This window comes from Xenopus laevis, chromosome 6S (assembly GCF_017654675.1).
Source record: "Xenopus laevis strain J_2021 chromosome 6S, Xenopus_laevis_v10.1, whole genome shotgun sequence".
In the NCBI taxonomy this organism is placed as follows: Eukaryota; Metazoa; Chordata; class Amphibia; order Anura; family Pipidae; genus Xenopus; species Xenopus laevis.
In genome coordinates, this window is record NC_054382.1 from 10,739,024 (window position 1) to 10,747,044 (window position 8,021).

Here is an 8,021-nt window from a genome sequence, read left to right on the forward strand (position 1 = left end):
GGATTCCTGCCTAGGAGCTCTAGATACACAGTTATGCTGATTTGCGCATTCATGCAACTTATTTTATATATCATTTTCATATATTCACCCCTACATGAGCCAATATTTTATTTATTGTCCCAGTTAAATCGATATATTTTCTTAAAAATGGAAATATGCCCTCTTGTTCACCATGAGTTCAATGAATAGAGTTTTGCCTTCTGTTTTAATTAAGCAAAATTGCAACAAATGTTGAAGGTAGGGGGGTTGTTTATACAGAGAATATTATCTATAGTTAAAGTAACTTTGCTAATTATGGTGTTATAAAATGATTGCTTTATAATAAAAATAACTACCATATGTGCATTTTTTAATGAAAACAATAGGCAGAATGTATTTTCAGCATAAGTTCTTTTTATTTTACTCATTTTGAAAAAAAATGTTTGTAAAGTGGTTTAAATGTAAAAGACAGGACTAAGGATTTATGGTGGCTGGTGTGCTGACTATGCATGAGCAGTATATGGGTAGCCACAGGAACACCAATTACCAGTGCGCCATTCTGCATTTAACAGATGGTGCCGCACATTGCCAGATGCATCACAAACGGCACAACGAGGGCAAGAAAAGAGCCCACATTGCACTAATCTTTGTATAGGAGCACCCTATCCAACTTGTGCAGATTTTGTCTCCATGGGCACTACTATCCAACAATATGGTCCCTAATGTCACTTGTAACTAGTCTAGGCCTTCAACTCAAACCCTCATGGGGGCAAATTCACTAAAGTGTGAAGCGCCTAACGGTAGCGCAAATTCGACAGCGTGACGTCATTTCGTTACTTCGCCGATTTACTAACAGGTGCTGGCGTAAATTCGCTAGCGAAGTGGACCTACTCTAGCGCTATTTCGCACCCTTACGCCAGGCGAAGTTGCGCTATGGCGAAGCAACGTAACTACACTAATTCACTAACTTGCACATTTTACAGAATGATACCTCTTGCGCCAGACTTGCCTTTGCCACCTCACCAGGGGAAGTGCAATAGAGTAGATAGGGATTTATTCAAAAAAAGTTTAAATTTTTTATAAGTCCCAAAAAACGCTGGCGTCTTTTCCTTTTTTAAGGGTGATAGGCTGAAAAAGATCATAAATTTTTTTGGGGGTACCCTCCTTCCCCCCTACATTTCCTAACATATGGCACCTAAACTATACAGTGGGCACATGTATAAGGCAATATAACAACTCTATTTTATCTTATGAAGCTTTCCCAGGCTTGTGTAGTGTAATGTATTTGTTGCTACATATACGTCCATTGTACTTTAACTTGGCGCCGTGTGTAAATTAGTCATCGCTAGCGTAACTTCGATTTCCTTGACGAATTAACGCTATCGCAACTTCGCTACCGTTCGCCTCCCTGAGTGCAACTTCGGATTTTAGTGAATTAGCGGTACCCTGGCGAAACTTCGCCTGGCCAAGTGAGGTGAAGTGTGGCGAAGCCTGCGCTAGCGCAACTTGAATTTGCCCCATGGTGTTCTAAATGTGGTGTAGTGTGTTAACAACTAAGGTAACTAAGAGTTTGATCAAGAATTTGCCAATGTTATGAGTTAATACTGATGGAGTTGATGTTGTTTAATCCTTTAGTAAAGACTTTCTCTGGCCTGGTGAGTTTTTTTTCTCTCCGGGTGCCTTGCCCCTCCACTTCCATGTTAATTTGTCTGTTCTCTGGTTGTTGCTAGTTCAGGATAGTAAAATTATGAACTTTTTTATTTGCCTCTTGTTGCAATATCATCCACAATGCCAAATAGGAATACCTTGGGTGTATACAGTTAGTATACAGGGTGTATACAGTGCCTTCAACTTTTTTTTTCTAATTTTGGTTCTGTACATTACCACAATGAATTTTAAATGAAACAATTCAGATGCAGTTGAACTGCAGACTTTCAGCTTTAAATGCCTTGTCTCCCGCTATACTCTGTCTACCCACTATGCGACGCATATCTCTGTTTGTATGGCCACCTTTAATGGGACATATACCATAACATTTAACAATGGACTAAAGCATGCTAATTAACATGAAAATGAATTATTCATTTTTATTTGTGTACCTTTCTGATCAAATATGGATTAAAAAGTCAAAAAACAGGACTTGACCCACTCCTTTCACAAACTTCCAGGTCCAAGGCTCCTTTCTGTATTGCTCAGCGGCCACTGGCTGTTCCAAATCAGAGACTGGCCTGCGTGACAGACATAGGAGGCGCTTTCAACGATGTCATTTTGGCACAGACTTTCTTCCTTATTTCGTGTCTCATCTCCTCCCCACTGCCTATCCTGCTGCTTTTACCAATATCTTCCCTCTCTCTGTGGCCATTCCTGATCATGTCCCGTTGCATTTCCCCCACTGCTATCTCCAGTCTCCTCCTGCTGACTTCCCCAATTGGCTCCCCACCCAACACCTCTCTGCTGCCCCAGTGTCGGACTGGCCCACCGGGATACCAGGAAAACTCCCAGTGGGCCCGGTGTCAGCGAGGCCCTCTTGCTTCTAACCAGTTGGCCTATTTCATGGTCATTCCAAATTATATATATATATATATATATATATATATATATATAGTATAGTACGTAGATATAATAGACTACAAAAATAAAGAGGTGAGTGAGGAGAAGAGGAATAATAGTTTGGACAGTGGGCCCATAGTCTAAGGTTTTCTGGTGGGCCCCTGGCATCCCAGTCCGACACTGTCGCGCCCCCTTACTTTTTCCAAATCGATTCGCTGCTGTCTCTTCTAATCTCTTCCTGCTGCCTCCCACGATTGGCTACCCGCAGCTGCAAGGTGGCCATCAGTGTCGGGACTCGGGGAAAAAACCCAGTGGGCCCCGAGCCTCATGGGCCAGACCCCCTCTCTCCATTCTGAAAAAAAAAACGGTGCAGCAGAGCCGTCGCATGCGTGATGCACCCAATGCGGCAGCGTGCTTGCGCGCTGAGCGCTCCTGAATGCGTGCGCACCGGCACGCTTCACAGTAGGGGCCGGGCGGGAAGGCCGGAGAGGGTCTCTGGACATCGGTCCCGGTGGGCCCCGGGCCCCCCAGTCCGGCCCTAGTGGCCATACACTGAGAGATCCACTCATTTGGCTTCAGGGTGACGATCCATCGTGCGCCACTCAATTTCTCCTCCCTGGCTATCTCCTATAGAAGGCAGGGTGGAGAAATCGAGCGCTGCATGATGGATCATCGCCCTATCGCCATTTCTGAAGAGAAGGGCAAGCAGAGAATTGGTAAGGTATTTCTTAATAAAGACTTTGCGAATTTAAAGTCAAAAGTGTCTTGGTGTTTTTTTTTCGATTAGTACAAACGACTTTTTTTTATGTTACTGGCCCTTTAACTCAACACTTCTCTGCTGCCTTTACGATTGCTTCCCTGCTGACTCTTCTAAATTCTTTCTGTCACCTTCCCCGATTGGCTCCCCGCAGGCTTCGCCCAACACCTCCGCTGCGTGTCGTGTCCTATCAGCTTTCCCATATCTCTCCCTGCTTCCTTCTTCCCTAAATAATTGTTTGGCCATTGCTTAAAAAATAAATGATTTTTTTGAGTTTGATGAAGAAAAAAGTTTTTTTTAACAAATCTGTTTTGCTCCAACTCCCTGCATCTACCAATATACTGATTCTGCAGATTAACTCCCTGCAACTAATATTTAACAGTGTCTAAACATGTAATCTTATTCTAGAACAATAGCTGACTGTTACATAACATTATACTAATGTGCAGAGACTGTTTAGCCTTTGTTGCAGGGTGTTAGAACTAACCAAAATTTCAGCTATAGGATAAAAAATAAATAATGTGCAGAATGAGTATATAGTTGGATGAATGTAGTACCTGTATTGGCATAAGAGTGGTTGAAGAATATCTGCAAAAATGGCAGCTGTATCAGAAACCTGGAACAACTGCGCCACCTCATGACTCCTACAGTGAACTGCATTTTAGGGTTTATGCTGCACTTTATTATACTTTTGAAATGCCCCAACCTAAATGCACCTGTTGCCTGTAACATATTCCTGTCTCAAAGAAATAAGTGTTTTGTAGGGTAATAAATGTCTTGGTACCTGTGTGACTGGCAGCCCTGTATTGTTGTGTGGCAAGAGTTATCTGTATATTCTCAGTATTAGAGTGTCCTGCTCACTTACCCTGTTAGGGTCAGGCCACACAGGGCGTTTTGGGGAGATTTGGTCGCCTGGAGACTAATCGCCTCGTTTTTGCGGTGGCAAACGCCTTCCCTGAATATGCGCCGGGTCAAATGAAAAAATGACGGCGCTAATCACACGCGGCGATTCGTTTCCAAAGTCGCCCGAAGTTTCTTCGTGAGGCTTGGCAGCTCTGGGAACAGAACAGATAAGGAGACTTTAGCAAGGCCAAGCAAATGAAACCACAACGCTTTTACCAAAATTTGAATATCTAAAAAGAATTTAAAAAGTAACACAGTACAGAAATGAGATCTGAAATCCTATAACCCATTATCCAGAAAGCTCCAAATTACGACTGCCATTTCCCATAGGCTCATTTGCTCATTTTTTTCATGGTTTCGCTTTACTCTGCAAAAATTAGACATTAGGGGGCACATTTACTAAGTTCGAGTGAAGGATTAGAATAAAAAATACTTAGGATTTCGAAGGTTTTTTTTGGCTACTTCCACATCGAATTGGCTACTTCGACCTTTGACTACGACTTCGAAACGATTCGAGCTAAAAATCGTTCGACTATTTGATTGGCCACCTTAAACCTACCGAGCACCAATGTTAGCCTATGGGGAAGGTCCCCATAGGCTTTCCTAGCTTTTTTTGATCGAAGGAAAATCGTTTGATTATTCCTTCGAATCGTTCGATCGAACGAATAGCGCTAAATCCTTCGACTTCGATATATGAAGTCGAAGGATTTAACTTTGAGGGTTGAATATCGAGGGTTGATTAACCCTCGATATTTGACCATTAGTAAATGTGCCCCTAGGGGTCATTTAAGAAAACAAGCGCAATGTTGTGCCAAAGTGCCATTTCTGACGCAGTTCACCTTGTATTTCCCACAATTTTCCCCACAATGTCAATTTAAACCGATGCATCACATGAACAGCAATGTTATCTAGGGTTTCCACCTTTTCTGTTTTTTAAGCCCATATGGTGGTCGTGAAAATAGGCGAAACAATGATGTCACATGGCCGGACAATGACGTTGGGGTCAGGATGACATTTGGATGAAGTCAGGGTGTGCGATTTTGGCATTTATAATGGAAAAACTATACTAGGTTTGTAATTTAATATTTCTATTCTTTTGGTTGCTTTAAAGTGGACCCTTCACCCAGACACAAAAAGCTGTATAATAAAAGTACTTTTCAAATTAAATATGAAATCCATTTTTTTTTTTTATTAAAGCATTTATAACTGTTGTAAACTCATTTAAAAATCTCAGCTGTCAATCAAATATTGTCTGCCCCTCCTCTACGCCTTAGGCAATTACTTTCACTTTCCATTCAGCACTTCCTAGATGTCACTGCTCTCCCCACATTCCCTCGTTCTCTTCACCATTTAATTGTGTAGCCAGGGCATGGGAATGGACATCAGGTCCCCCATTCTGGTGCACAAACAAGATTCTGAGATAAAAGGCTTGTCTTAATAACAGTGTCCACAAAATGGCTCCTGTCTGCTTGTTATAATTATGAATTCCCAGACTGAAGGAAACAAGATTCCAATAATTTATACAGTGTAATTAAAGTTCATTTTGCTTGACTAACATGATAAAATAGGATTTGGAATCATTTTTTGGGGTGACGGGTCCCCTTTAAGGCATGGTGCTCTAAATTACAGGACAACGCTATATCTGAAAATAACAGGTTACAATCATTCTGGAAAGTAGAGCCCATACCTGTGCTATAAGGCTAATATCACATAAGCAGAGGAACTGCCCAAACTACTCATACTCCTTCCAAGCCAAACTCAGTATTTCTTTTAATCATTTGTGAAAGGAACACAAGCTACAAACTCTATGTGACAAGTGCCAAAACTCAGTGCATATAAACAATAAACTACAAAGTGAACAATGAATCTTTGTTGAAAACAGGATAGAGTCACTGGAAGCTGAGCCAAAACGACACGTTATTACTTAATTTTGGCCTCATCCCATAAAAAAGGGTTCTTATCCAGAAGTTTCCAGAAGGTGGCACTAAAAGACAAAAGTGATTTAAATGCTTCAAGATACTGGGATCCCAGAGAAACATTGGCTGTTATACAGTATGGACAATTCAGCAATTCTCTATATTGTATTGATAATCCTTCCATCCTTAGAAGATATCAGGGACACTTATACCTTATAGGAAGCACAACATAACCTGTTCACAGCATCATTCTAAAGATCAGTCTAGCAAGGTTGTTTTTGTGAATAAGAGGCATACTGTACCATTATACCATTTATAGCGTATTTTAGGAAGGCAATTCAGGGAGAGAATTACATATACCAAATTAGGTGCCAGTGGAGTGCCACCAATTGAGTAACTTCTTTCTTCTCAGTAGTCTTAGGACATTTTCATTACATTTCTCTGCAGAACTAAAGAGCATATTAACTCAGGGATGCCCAAAAGGTAGATAGGGATCCACCAGTAGACCTTTAGCTGGTGATCTGTAGATCTCAAGACACTATCAACAAACAGCTTGCCTAAATCGCCCTCCTGTAGGTTACATAAGAAATAGTTGTTGGGGCCCTCCTGTCTTAACTCACATGTAATATTATGTAAATACGGGTTTGATGTTCAGCTTGGAAATGCCCTTATACTTTATTTCATATGACTAAGAATAGACACGCATGACGGAATAACTTATCATACACTTAATAAGCAATTTTAGTCTTAGATAATGGAACATTAAACTTCACAAATAGCATCACATTGCAATAACTATACACCACCCATATGATGGATGTGGACATCTGCCAATAGAAATAAGACTTCTTTCACTTTCTTTTTCTGAGGGCTTGCCTAACTTCTCGGAAAAGTCTTCCAACATTTTGTCATTGAAGCCCTTAAAAGAAAAACAATTGGAAGGTGGTGTACAAGTTACTAGATAGAAAAACCTTCAGCAGTTTTTAGGTGCTTACATTTTTCTTCATTCCAAAAGCCTGCTCGGATAAAATGATGGTGGCTGTGAGTTAGGAAACTCAAGGGTTTCATTAAAGATTGCTTGTGCCTAAAAGCATGCACAATTGTTAATAGGTCTCTTAATGTCAAAGGGGAAAATACAGCAATGGTAATAGAGCAAACAAAAAACACCCTCCTCTCTGAATGCAGTGATGCCTGGTGGTGATTGGCACAAATTGGCGGTCATTTATAAACTTTGTGCAGAGTATATTCATTTGCATATAGTTGGTTTGCAGGTTTTCCCCTAAACTTTGCACTGCTGTGCCCTTCTTTTTTTGGTTTTGATTTACAATTCACAGTATAATGAGTATTGCAGACAGATATTTGCAAATAAGAAAGAGCGAGACCACTGTAGTGTTCGTTGTGTGCGGATATAAATTCGTAATTTACGAAATATGTTTTTTCCATTTTAACTCAAACGCAGAGTGTGCTCCTACATTTTCACAATGCAGGGTTATGCCATACTTAAAAAGCTCTTAAGGTCAATGTCATTATGAATAAAAATTCACAATCATGTTTGCAGGCGCAAAGGGGGTGCAGGCACATGAGCACTGGCTTGCAAGCGCCGGAGCACTGGGGAGCAGCATGTCCCCAATGCTCCCTATAGAGCGGCTGGGCAGCATGCCGCCCCATAAAATTTGCCACCCTAGGCCTCGCCACAAATCCAGCCACAAATCCGGCCCTGATGCTGCTACAATTTTGTAAATGAGCTCCTACATGTTGCATAAGCTTGGGAGAAAGCCAGGGGCCACAAGACACAGGAGAGCTTTATACTTAATGCCTGCCTATTGCGTGCACATTGGGGTGGGTAAAAAATGTGGTGAGCATTATGGGTAAAAAACATAGAGCTTTGCATCTGTATTTTGCATTTTGTACCAGCA

The 8,021-nt window shown here is 41.2% G+C and overlaps 1 long non-coding RNA gene across 1 annotated transcript; it reads right to left on the reverse strand.

The window, feature by feature from the left end:
• Positions 1-1,972: 1,972 nt before the first annotated feature.
• LOC121395225 lies at positions 1,973-4,209 on the reverse strand. The gene is made up of 2 exons (XR_005962346.1): positions 4,152-4,209; positions 1,973-2,207 (listed from the first exon to the last, which is right to left on the reverse strand). It is a non-coding gene; the product is annotated as an uncharacterized LOC121395225 (long non-coding RNA).
• Positions 4,210-8,021: the final 3,812 nt, after the last annotated feature.